This window comes from Diorhabda carinulata, chromosome 8 (genome assembly GCF_026250575.1).
Source record: "Diorhabda carinulata isolate Delta chromosome 8, icDioCari1.1, whole genome shotgun sequence".
In the NCBI taxonomy this organism is placed as follows: Eukaryota; Metazoa; Arthropoda; class Insecta; order Coleoptera; family Chrysomelidae; genus Diorhabda; species Diorhabda carinulata.
Window position 1 is genome coordinate 4,746,007 of NC_079467.1, and position 11,202 is coordinate 4,757,208.

An 11,202-nucleotide genomic window follows, 5' to 3' on the forward strand; every position below is an offset into this window, starting at 1 on the left:
AATTGCATCAATCACACTAGTAAACACTATTTTTGTCATATGTACTTTATGATGATTTTTCTTCATGTTGGTGGTTCGGATTATCGCAGTACAGTAAAGATGGGTTATTGTGAAACAAAATTTATATTACAACCCAATGCAAAAAAGTTGGATTTTTAGATGTGTGTGTGTATGAATTAGTCAAAGTTAGAGATAGCCATTGAAAACAAAAACTTATCTAGTACCACATATTCGCAGAAGGAGACCTAGTACTTTACAAGAAACTGTTTCGACTGAAGTCTTATAAGATAATCCATCTTTTTGATTCTGAAAATCAGGGTGAAGAGAGAGAAATTCACTTCTTCAAATTGCCTTAAGACGGCAATAATTATACCTTTGTATTAAGGAGGAGATCAAGATTAAGAATCGTACTATCGTCCAATTGCACTACTTCCCACTTTATATAAGATCATTGAAACATGGTTCAAAAAAGACTTTTATCATTTCTGTTTAAATATGAAAAACTTATGACTCATTAATTTGGTTTCTAAGAAACAACTGCAGAAATGATGCTTCATTCTCCCTCATAAAAAATGTTCACTTCAGCATGGAGAACAACAAATTTTATTGATTTTTCCAAGACTTTCGATTGTGCAAATCATGATATTTTAATTAACAAATTGTACTACGGTTTCAGGGCTTAAGTCATATATTATCAACACAAGGTAGCTTGTAAGGGATGATACAACGATGTCTTCTTGCAAGCTAATAGAATCCGGGGTTCCTCTAGGCTCAATACTAGGCTCTATATTGTTTCTTCTGTTTATTAGCGACATTACAATTCTAGACCTCAGCGGTTGAATATGTTTCTTTGGAACGATTTTAGTTTCTCTTGGATCAACCTTAATGTCCCGGCAAAGGACCGTATCTATCTAATCACCCTTAAATCATAGTATGATTTTAATCTTCTCTGTTTTGTTGTATATAAAGTTGTGTCTTTTGTACCAAATAACAACACCATAAACGTTAATGATCTATAAAATTGTTAGGGCTTGTTGTAGACAATTCTTTCTTATTCAGAAAAAAATGAGTTCTGTCTGTTTCCAAGGAACTAAACTGATCAACTTTTGAGCAAATTTTTAAACTACAAAAGACGACTGTTATATACGCACTCCGATTAAACAGTATGAGACACTGCTTGGATTTCTTTAGAAGATTCAAAATATTGACTCTTTTTTTAATTTATATTTGAATCCGTTTGCCTAATCTGTAAGCGCACTTTTCATTGCCCAGCTATGCACATAGGAACGCGGAGCACTGATATACTTACCCCACGTTTAGAGTTAGTTAAAGGCTCGGTACTATACAACGCGAAAGAAACGCACAATCATTTGCCAATTGAAATCAAATCTATTACGTCTTTTACTGCATTTCGCAAGGATTTGAAGGCATGTATAGTGAAAAGTGCCTTCTAACATTAAATGACTAGTTTAATATTAATATTGACAAAGGATTTCAAGTGATTGTGCAATTTTTTGCATTGTAAAATATTGAGCCATTAACTAATTCTGAACGTGAAGTAGGTAGGTAAACAGTCGGACTTTTTAATCTTTCAAAGAAGTCCCTGCAGTGAGCCCGGCTGTTTAGTCCGAATAAATATCTAACAGTTCTCGTTTGTAGTTTGAAGATTCACTCACATTGAGTCGCACCACACGTACTCCAGAAGGGAAGCGCATATCGAAGATGCGATTCAATAAGGGCATAATAAACTATTAAGGAGGTGGTTCTTTGGAAACTGATTTCAGCGAAAAACAGGAGGAACTTAATTTTTTAGATAAGGTGGCAATATAAACTTCCATTTCTAGGAATTGTCCACAACAAGCACTAAGAATTTTAAAACGACGTCAATTTTTCATATGATAAAACTTTGTTTTTATTATCTGCAAATCGACATATTTTACAACTGATGTCTAGATAAGCGATGTCGTTTTTTGACAATAAAGCGTTTTTATTATAAATTTCCATCTAATTGAGCTTTTGCCAAAGAGAAACTAGAATGAGACACATTGTATTAAAATTTGGTTCCGTCTGCACAAGGATTCTTTTTTGAATAATATATATAAACATTTTTAAAAAACAAAGCATCGAAACCAGAGCTGTTAAATGTATTCATCGATATAAGTCATAATAATTTTGAATAAAATAATATTTAAGGAATACGCCTTAAGCTAGCATAGCACATTAAGATACATATTTAGTACAATAAGAATTTGAAATAGATAATAAATAAAAATTTGTATTATAAATCGATTTTTTGGATTTAATTTGTGAACAAATTGAGCCGATTTCGTCTAATGTCTTATTCAAGACTACATTCATTTATTCCTAATATTATTTTACATATTTCACAGTTCAGATTATTTCATAATAGAAACCTTTATCCGTAGGGGAGATTGGGTAACAATGAGACAAGGGTAATAATGAGACGCACCCCATATTATAGTTAATTTTTATATTTAACAGTTGGCACTACATGTACATGTTGGTAATCATAACAGTTCACCGTGTCATAATTTTACTTTCAAATGTAGTCAGTTTGCGATTAGCTGATGAGGTGGTGAAATTTCGCGCTGAAAGTAAATATTCACAGTTTACTAAGTGACGTTTTATGAACATTCGAGATTGAACAACTTTCGTGACATTAAAGTGTACTAGAGAGTAGTGTTTGATGACGTTCCAAGACCCTGATTATTCATAACTTCAATTGAGTAACAATGAGACAGTTCCTTATGGGAGACAGGTCTCTTTGATACCCAATATTTACTTATAATGAACTATTTCGGTTTTCCAGAAGGCCCAAAAATGCCTAGAAACCCTCCACGAAGAACTAATCGGTGAATCTTTTCAGAGGATGTAATGAAGAGGCTTTACTAAATTGTCACAGTGAAAGGTCCGTGGCAAAAGAAAAAAGATTGAGTTTTAAAATTGCAAAATAGAATGTTAATGATATTTTCATGTAAAAAAGAAAACCAAAGAAAATGGAAATTAAATAATTAGATATACGCCCAACTATGTCGTCAATATAATTTTTAGTGAAGAGCAAAAAACGACTTTTTGCTAACGAGATGGCAACCATAAATAAATTGAACACTCTTGTGTCTTGGGAGGTATATCAGACTGCAGGCAATAATTTAGATGAGACTACGAGAGTGATGGTTCAGAAATCACCAAAAGTTTTGGCACAAAAAGGAACAAAACAAGTTATTAAGGTCACCAGAGGTGAAAAATGGTTGTTGGTAACAAGTGTTTCTGAGAATTATCTACCTCCTGCTATGGTATTTCCAATATAAAGAACACATGATCTCTGGTGCAGCATCTGGAAGGATGAATGCAACTTTATATATTAGAGATGTATTAAATCTCGCAAAAGAAAACGGTGTCACAATAGTAACATTTCCACCTGACGCAACCAACAAATCACAACCTTTGGACGTCGGTTAGGTTAGGTTAGGTCTAAATATGAATTTAGAAAATGCGTTTGGTCAATTTATATCACCAGAAGACTTCCGTGGCTTTTTCCAAGCCGAGAAATTCGCTATAATGGAATGCGGACGCGCAATACTCAATCGAAGCCATAGGAAAAGAGTAATCTCAATCTGCTCTGACAGTAGAGCTATCATATAAGCTACAACGGCTGTAATTTCAATCTGCTCAGATAGCATAGTTGCAATACAAGCCATAATGAAAAGATGTGCTCTAAGCTAGTGCTGCAGTGTAAAAGATTTCTACAGAATCTGGTGAGTGATGGCTGCAAGATCCAGCTCGTTTGGATGCCTCGCCACTCGGGAAACAAAGGCAATGACGAAGTGGACTCACTTGCCAGACTCGGATCAGCGAATTCACCTATGGGTCCAGAATACATTATCGAGGTAATTGAAAGTCTGTTTGCAAGACGGGCTCAGCGGAGATGGATAGATATAAGCGAAGAGCATAGCACCATGGGCATAACGGATGATCAGGAGTGCCTCTGGTGCATGGATGAGGATGAAACTACAGCCCACGTCATCTGTGAGTACCCGGAATTCACACGAGCGTGGTTCAAACACTTGGGCAACCCTCACAGTTTGTCTAATGACATCAAAAGGTTCAAGTCAAAGAAAAGTGAACCGGAAAGAAAAAACAAAAAAGAAGTAGCATGATACCAACGGACACACCAGATTAAGCCGAGCTAGAAGAAAAACATTGTAACAAAAAAACCGCAACAACAAAAAAAGAACAGTTAAACGAAAAATTAATAACAGCAATGATGAAGAGGGAGAGTGACAATGGGATGACTCTTCAGACTATAATATTGAGATGGAATCAGACCCAATGCATTTTAAGGAGTTAGAATGAAGTCCAGAGGTGGAAGACTACATTCTCGTATAATTTGAAACAGAACAACAAAAATCTAAAATTATTTACTATGTTGGAAAACTGTCGTCCTTTACCGCGGATAAAATGTTTTAATTCCTTTTTAAGAAGAAGTGAAAAAGTTCAAAATAAATTTTATATTCCACAAGTTCCTGATACATCTGACATTTCCAAAAATGACATAAGAATGATTTCACTTTCCCCGGGAAATTATGGTCATACGAAATTCTTATTTTTCCTCTGAAATGGATTTTGCTTTAAGAATGGGGTAACAATGAGACTAATGCTCTTCCAACGTGCAGAGTGATTAACTACCAACTAAGAAGTACTGCCAATCAATATGAAAATTCAACAAAAAAGCGTCTCATTGTTACCCACTCTCCCCTACATTTCTTTTAATTGAGTGCAATATATATTTGAAATTACAATAATATTTTTGATGACATTTCAAAACGTAAATTCAAATTAGGAAATAATATATTCATAACAAAATACACTTAGTCTACAAATGATATGTTTACATTGAATTTATTTCATATTGACATATGAATAATGAGATATTTCGATGATATTTTATACTAGGCGTCAATTTAAAAACGTACCACTATCTGTATTATAGCAAATTGAAAAATATGAATATCCGCATTGCACTAATTTTTAAGGGCGACAGCTCCTTCAGTTCAATTACATGAATCCTCTAGAAGGAGCGGAAAATCCCGATAATCTCAAATAAAATAGTGGTAACCTGAAAAAAATCTTTTTAGTTAATTTGACCAACCGAGAACTTAGTTTCAGAATTTCCCATATTTTAAATATACTGATGCATTTTTATTGCACCCGTGAATCCATATAATTTTATTTTTGGTTTCACACAATAACGAGGGAAATATTTAGCTATATGGCGCTATTTACGTATTTTGAGTGCAAAATTTGGGAGCATATGAATATTATTGCAAATCATGTATCATTTTGAATTTTTTTAAGAAGCCGTTGGACCTTGACGTTAGTGAGGGGCTCAGCGATCACCCGTCTCATGCACGTGAGCGCTAAGAGGGGACTACATTAGGTGTCGCGAATGATGCTTGCGCAAAATTCCGCAGTGCATTATCCTTTTTGTGCTCTGTTACTGTTGACCTTTATTCCCGAAATATTCGTCAGAACGCCATGGATAAGAGTAATAAGAAAAAGGCGCATAGATACCTGTTATCCTATCAGTTGCGCTACAAGAGCAGAGACCGCGACAAATCGTTCTCCTAAGGCATCATCACCGGTGCTTTTGATAAGGCTCAGCAACATTAGTGGTGCGGGGAAGAAGAGGAGAATGGCTATCGAAACGATTCAGTGCATAACAAGGTTGCGTTCCTTCAACCAATGCTTCCAACCTGGAGACCCAATTAAAATCTCCAAGAGGCCAAGAACCCCTGGTGCGACGCCCATAGATCAGTGGGTTGGCGCCAAAAGGCTTAAAACTTTACTTGAAGTTGTTGGTTACGTGAAGTCGGCAGTATCAATCGAATCTGCAGCTGGCCGTGAGTCGATTGGGACAACCCGATATTGGCTTCACGGAAGAGTAGCTGCCGTGGTGACTTAAGCAATCATACGATCCCCATCCGAAAGATGAACCAATCTCAAACCTTATACTAGCAAGGTAATAACATTTTTACAAGTGAATCTACAGCACGGAAAGGATGAGAACTGGTTAAATAGGTGGTACACTACAGCACTGTGTACACTACGATAACCTGCGTGTTTAGATTTTTACCGGGAACGTGTCATGCTTCACACTTCCAGGTTTATGTATTATAGACCTAGTAATGGTCAAGATATTCATGGCAGGATGAGGTGCTTGGACACGGATAAATAGCTTGGCCAGAGCAGGCTTCTGCAGAAGTCACATGTGGAACACGCTATAGCTATAGCCATAATGGCCGAAAGAGCTTATGCTAGGCTAGTGCTGGAGTGCAAGAAAGTCCTACAAAATCTGGTGAGTAATGGCTGCAAGATCCAGCTCGTTTAGGTACTCGATCATTCGAGCAATAAGGGTAACGATGAAACGAGCTTGCCAGACTGGGATCAGCAAACTTACCAATGAGAATAGAACCCATTATTGATCTAACTGAAAGTGTCGCTCATGCTCTCGCTCAACAGTTTGTTTGCAAGGCTGGCTCAGCGGAGATGGATTTAGAAACAAGAGCATGGCACCATAGGCATAACGGATGATCCGGAGTGCCTCTGGTGCATGAATGAGGATGAAACTACAGCCCACGTCATCTGTGAGTCCCCGGAATTTACAAGAGCGCGGTTCAAACACTTGGGCAAGGCTCACAGTGTTGTTGTGGTATTTTTAATAAGGTAATTAAATAATCTATGGAATGTGATATCAATCAACCCCCATTTCTATTTAAGATTGTAGAGGTTGTGTCCGCCGCAGCTTGAGAGTTGAAAAATTCAGTTGAGCTATTGTCGTTTATATATAATTAAATTTTTTGTAGGGGCCGAAATTTTCAAATTGACACCATGTATATGAAAATATATTCAAGCAATTGATCATCAAAAGTTTTTCATCCTCACCAGATTATCAATATCAACTATTTGAAACATAAATTAGCTTAAACACTTAAAAACCATCAACTATCATCACTGAAAATCTAGGTAATTGAACATTTTCTCATCGTCTCAATACTATAGGAGAGGACAGGAGCTTTTGTAAGCAATGACCAATATTGCCAATTGATACTGTAAATTTTTTCCTCCTTTTTCAAATCAATATTTTATGAGTAAAAATTCAAAAGAATGAGACTAAAGTGGTCAAAAGAATACATGGTCTACGAAAAAAAAATTATTTGACATGATAAAGGTCTATAACTTAATTCTTACGTTTTAATAAGAGATGGCGTAACTTGAATAATATTACTACTAATAATTTTTTTCACTCAAATATGTCGAACTTTGTTTCCGAAAAAGTGTTTTTGTGGGGAGTTCTTCGTCATTACTTTAATATGAAGAAAAATGCTGCCGAAAGTCGTCGTATTTTGGTGGAACTTTATGGTGAACATGCTCTAGCTGAGCGAACGTGCCAAAAGTGGTGTGCACGATTTAAAAGTGGAGATTTTGGCTTGGAAGACGATGAACGTCCTGGGCAGCGAGAAAAAATTGAAGATGAAGAACTGGACGCATTACTCGATGAAGATTGTTGCCAAGCACAAGAAGAGCTCGCAGAATCTTTGGGTGTCACTCAAGCAGCAATTTCAAAACGTTGGATATATTCAAAAGCAAGGAAATTGGGCTCCACATGAACCCAAGCTGAGAGACGTCGAAAGGCGGTTTTGCATGTCCGAAATCTGGCCAACAAGTCCATTAAAAGGCAAAGCCGAATATCGTGAAGGTAATGCTCTGTATTTGGTGGAATCAGAAGGGTGTGCTGTATTATGAACTGCTAAATCCGGCTGAAATCATCAATGGAGAACGCTACCGTACACAATTAATCCGTTTGAAGAGAGCAGTAGCCGAAAAACGCACGGAATATGCGATTAGACGCGAGGCAATAATTTTCCATCGTGACAACGCTCGGCCACACGTTGCTATTCCGGTTAAGAAATATTTGGAAAACTTTGACTTTGCCTCTTTTGACTACCATTTGTTCCGGTCGATGCAGAACGCCCTCACTGGAAAACGGTTCACATCAGAGCAAGGTATCAAAGATTGGTTTGATTCATTCTTGGTGCAGTTCTTTTGGGATGGGATCCACAAATTGCTAGAAAGATGGGAAAAGGTCATAGCTGCAAATAGGCAATACTTAGAATAATACTATTGTACATGTTTTTCATAGATAAATGTTCAAATTTAAAAAAAAACCGTACGAAATAATTTATAGACCACAATATGAACTATATGTTGTGTAGTTGTAGAATCGTGTTCTAAGAATTGATGCAATGTTTTAGCACGATTATTAAAAAGAAAATTAAGTTTCCAGTTTCTCTGAGAATTTGGAAATCCATATCAGCTGGAGGAATGGGAAACTGACACATTATGTAAGATATTATAATTCTCATAAGTACATTAATGTGACCTATGTACATTAATGGATCTTGTGGTATGAAATGTAAGGAAATCTCAGATCAAATCCCGCAAGAACCGTTTCGGAATAACGTAACTTTTTCCAGGAACTTTGAAACAGTTTCACACAAGATTACTGCCAAACGTTAATTGATAGTGTTGGACAATTATTTCCCGTGTTTCAGATTCAAACTTAATTAATTTTCATTAACCCTTTCGGCACTGAACGTCATATACTTTTAATCGTAATACTCTATGAAATCTACATTTTCACCGTTGAGTACTAAGAATACGTGATTTTAAATACAGAGAAACTGGACTCGTGGCGCTATCTAAGTATTTGAAACTTAACTAAATCAGTGATTTGTTTGTTAGAAATGACAGCAATTTACCAAAATAATTAGTTTTATTTTATCATTAACTGTTTTCAAAAAGTTTTACTTACCAACGCGTTTCCGAGTTTGTCTAAAAATGGGTTCTACTTACAAGATCACAAATGTTCCCATCAGGTCTCAAGGTTATTTTAGTGAAGTACACAGTTACGCATTATATGAAAAATTCAATTTTTAGGCCTATCAAATATAAAAAAAGACATTGGAATCATAGTTGGCTTTCGACCGACAAGAAGTTGTATGAGGAAATTGGAGATAGAGAGTCGAGAGTGGAGAATTGTCAGAAAGTCAAGACGAATTTGTTTTACATGAGCGTTGTTTTAGCAACGTGAAAATCAAGACAATATGGAAAATCTCAATACAGAGGAACATACTACAGAAGAAGAATATAATTTTTAATCAAATGGAGAATACGACATTCATGCAGATTCAGATTCTGAAGTTATGGAACGGAAAGTAGACCAAGAAGAAAAGCGATAAACAAGATAAAGAAGCCGAAAAAGAAAAAACACTAACTATAAATGGAGAGCAACTGATTTTACCCGTCCATCTAAAGAAATACAAGATGTGATAAAAGAAGTAGATGAGTTTACTGAATTAACGGATCTATATTTACTTTTTAATAAATGTATACCAGATGAAATTTTTAAATTAATGGCAAAAAATACAAGACTGTTTGCCGCGAAACAAAATGGTTTTAGCGTTAAAACCACTGCTTACGAGGTATGCCTATTCCTATGAGAATTTGGACCCCAAGTTTCCTAGGTTATGTCTTTACGGGAATTACCACATAGGTAAATATATGTCATTATTTCAAGAAATAGATTCGACGAATTTGTATTTAGTAATCGAGAAATCTAATAAGGATGATAGATTGTACAAGGTACTTCCACTTATGTACTTTTCAAATTCAGGGCCGAAAGGGTTGATAGTAAGTTCTTTTTAAAGCACAGCTTACATCAACTGAATGATGGATATTCTCCAATATAGATTCTACAAGAAGATGGTGGTGTACTCAGAAAAAATACTCGTTTCATTTTTCAGTAACTCACAGAAGATAATGCATATACAAATATGGAGCATATTGAATAGTTCTGATGTATTTCTTGAAATAAACTGAATAATCTCTTTAAAGACCAGAACCTCTTGAAGGAATACTTGCTTCTAGGTTAAAAACGAAGGAAATATTTTATTCCGGACTGCAAGGTCATAATGATTTTGTCTCGGTAATATTAAAGAGACAAATAAACACAGATGGACATTCTCCAATATAGATTCTACAAGAAGATCTGTAGTGTATTCAGAAGAAATACTAGTTCAGGAATTACTTTATTTAGGTACTTGTATTAGATTTTATCATCAAAGAGGTAAGGGTCTGCCTGTCTATATTCGTTAACGAAAATACTCTTGTATTGTTTAATTAGCAAAAAATAATACACACCTTTACACAGTGAAGAAAAAATATGAAACCATTGCACTAGTTTTGAAAAGAATCTAATGCGAAGACATCAATCAATAATTTGTATTGATTAAGAAATGGTTACTTCTATCCTTGGATGGAAAATTGGATCTCCAATATTAAATGTCTGTTGGCATTTGTAATTTATCAACTTATAAATCAATAAAATTGAAATCTATTCCTTTTATTCAGATTAAGCTTGCTTAATCTTACAAATATTTTTCCATCTATGTAAAAGGATATAAAGAAAAAGGTTTCCCTAATCAGTTTTCAAATGAGAATGATGTTTAATATCTTAACATTTTTTTCGAATCTCACAGTGATGAATTGAATCGAGGATTTCATGAAAAAATACAGTTAGTTTGATAACTTTGATACGGATAAATAAATTGATTTGAAATTTGGCAATTCTTTTTTAACTTTAAACGGACAAATAAAATCGATATTACACAAATAAGATAATGGATGATTCTCACCAATTTTTTCCAAGAGAAACATCCATTTTAATCATAAACAATATTTATTATGATAATATAAAACTGAAATTTTATAAAAAATAATGGAAATTTCTCGAAGCATAAGATTAAGATAAAAATTGTGTAAATATGTGGTAGACCAAAGAGAAATTAACCCTTAAAGTCCTAGCGTTACCATATGGTAACTGTTGTAACTAAATTTCGATAATACTGTATTTTGTAAGCTGAAGAAAAATTTTTGTAGATGGCAGCAGATATGGCGGGGTAAATACTGTTTCATCTCAGCTTGATACATTCACCTACTAATATCTGGTTACAATTTGTTTGATTGGTAACTGTTATCTAATAATATTGAATCTAAAGATGGTCGAATCTGGGCCTTGCAGAGGATTAAGAGATCTTGCAGAGCATATAACTTTTTGGCCTT